Raw genomic sequence first — 3,040 nt, 5'->3', positions numbered from 1 at the left:
GCCAGGGTCTTTTTAAGCAACAAGCTCTCATGGGAACTAATAGAGCAAGAACTCACTCATTTATCTCCTCTCCCCCAGGGAGAACATTAATCCATTCATGATGGATCCGCCCCCATGACTCAATCAGTTTCCAACACTGCCAGATTGGAGATCAGATTTCCACATGAGTTTTGGAGAGGACAACACATCCAAACTCCATCATTCTGCCCCTGACTCCCTAAAACTCATGTTCCTTTCATATACAAAATACAATCATTCTATCCCAACAATCCCAAAAGTCTTAGCTTGCTCCAGCACCATCTTAAAAGTCCAAAGTCTCATCTGAGACCAAAAGCAAAAGTCCTTCCAGCTGTGAACCTGAAAAACAAAACCAAATTTATCTACTGCCAGGATACAATGGTGGAACAGACATTGGGTATACATTCCCATTCCAAAAGGGAGGAATAGGCCAGAAGAAAGGAGAAACAGGCCCCAAACAAGTCTGAAACCCAGCAGGGCAGACATTATGTCTTAAAGCTCCAAAATAATCTTCTTTGACTCCAACTCCTGCACCCTGGGCACAATTGGGCATCTGGGCTCCCAAAACACCAGGCAGCCTTGTGCCCACAGCTCTGCCAGGCCCAGCCCAGTGGGCCGTGATAGTGCCTGTGGCTTTTCCAGGCCTGCATTGCACGTTACCAGTGGCCCTGAAGTTTTGGGCTCCTGGTGGCAGCCCTTTTGCCTTGGCTCTATTAGACATTTCCCTGATGGGGGCTCTCTGTGGGGGATCCGACCCCACATTTCTGCTTCATGTTGCTCTAGTAGATGACCTCTGTGGTGGCTCCGCCCCTGAGGCAGGTCTTTGCCTGGGCCTCCAGGCTTTTCCATACATCCTCTGGAATCTGGGTGGAGGCTGCCACGCCTCCCCTGCTCTCACATCCACCCAGCCTGCAGACTTAACACAACGTGGACGCCACCGAGGTTTCGGGTCCGTACTCTCCAGGGCTGCTGCACGAACCACACTTGGGGCTGCTCCAGCCGGAGCAGCTGGGATGCAGGGAGCAGGTTCCTGAGGGCAGCTGTGCCCCAGGTCTGTCCTCCAGGATAACTCAGTCCTTCTAGGCCTCAGGGCCTGTGATGGGTGGGGCACCCTTCCAGACTTCTGAAATGCCTTCAGAGCTTTCCTCTCATTTTCTCCCTATTAGCATCTGGCTGCCTCACTGCCAAGATAATGCCTTTAGCAACCAGTTTATCTGCTTCACCCTTGCATTGTTCTCCAGCTCTCAGCTTCTTTACCGCATGGCCAGGCTGCAAGTTTTCCAAATCTTTATGCTCTGCTTCTCTTTTAAATTCTGGCTTTATGTCATGCCTTTGCTGCCATAACTCGGAGTAGGCTGTTAGAAGTAGCCATGCCGTGTCCTTAATGCTCTGCTGCTTAGAAATTTCTTCTGCCAAATGCTCCGGTTCACAACTCTTAAGTTCTAACTTCCACAAAGTCCAAGGGAATGGACACAATGCAGCCAGGTTCCTTGCTATGGTGTAGCAAGGGTTATCTTTTGTCCAATTCCCAATAAGTTCCTCATTTCAGACCTCATCATCCGCATGGCCTTTACTGTCCACATTTCTATCAGCATTCTGCTCACCACCACATAAGTCTCTAAGAAATTCCAAACTTTCCCTTGTCCTTTTCTCTTCCTCTAAGTCCTCCAAACTCCTCCAACCTTTGCCCATTACCCAGTTCCAAAGCTTCATCCATATTTTCAGGTATCTGTATAGCAACACCCCACTCCTTGGTACCAATTTTCTGTTTTAGTCCGTTTTGTTTTGCTATAACAGAAATACCTGAGACTGGGTAATTTATAAGAAGGGATATTTATTTGGCTTACAATTCTGGGACAGCTGCATCTGGCATGGGCCTCGGGCTGCTTCTACTCATGGCAGAAAGTGGCAGGCAGCCGGTGGGTACAAGCAGATCACATGGCGAGAGGAAGCAAGAGAGAGAGAGGAGGTGCCAGCGTCTTTTTAAGCAACGACCTCTCGTGGGAACTAATAGAGCAAGAACTTACTCATTGATCCCCTCTCCCCCAGGGAGAGCATTAATCCATTCATGAGGGATCTGCCCCCATGACTCAATCAGTTTCCAACACTGCCACATTGGGGATCAGATTTCCACATGAGTTTTTGAGGGGATAACACATCCAAACTCCATCACACAGGAATATTCCCTAGCTTGAATGCTGGACAGGTTTCTACTAAAGTTATATTTCTTGGTTGTCAGAATTCATTTATCCTCAAGAGTAGTTTTGTTAAAGGAAGGTGTAGTTGAGTACTCTGGTTCTTTTTGAAATAGGTTTAAACTTTTTGTAATAATTTTAACAACTCACATTTGCTTTAGGCTTTATAGCTTACAAAGCATTTTCTAGAAATTGTCTCATTTTATTCTCATATCAACCCTATCAAACATGAATATTATCAACTTTTGATCTGATGAGACCACAGGTAAGAGAGGAAATTGAGTCTCAGAGAAACTAAATTACCTTCCTCAACATCACCACCAATTATAGAGTTAAGAGTTTTCAGACCTAAACTCTCTTCCCAATTTATCTTCATTCCATCACTCAAGGCTTTATTTTTAAGCCCAGGATCAAGACAAAAAAATTTGAGATGATTAGTGGTATTTTTACTCTTTTTTATTGATTTAATTTTGTTTTTTAATTTGATGCTATGTTTAGGCTAACTTTCTAACTGATATTTTTTTTCTCTAATGTTTTATCCTCTCACCGTAGTTGCTTAAAAATAATGTTCAATATTCCTTAGCTGCATATTAACGCCTTTAGACTGAGTTTTTTAGATCTGCAGTAGGCAAAATTCTAAAGACACCCCTCTCCCCAATTTCCATTCCTTGGTTATTCCATTAAACACTAATCCAGGTACTGCTGTGATGAGACTTTGTAGATGTAATTAAGATTACTAAGTAGTTGACTTTAAAATAGGAAGATTATTGTGTATTTTCTGAGTATGCCCAATGTAATCACAAATCCTTTAAAAGCCAAAAAGGAAG

This window comes from Galeopterus variegatus, unplaced genomic scaffold (genome assembly GCF_000696425.1).
Source record: "Galeopterus variegatus unplaced genomic scaffold, G_variegatus-3.0.2 Scaffold1320, whole genome shotgun sequence".
Lineage (NCBI taxonomy): Eukaryota > Metazoa > Chordata > Mammalia > Dermoptera > Cynocephalidae > Galeopterus > Galeopterus variegatus.
The sequence above is the reverse complement of the archived record's forward strand: the minus strand, read 5'-3'. Positions refer to the sequence as shown.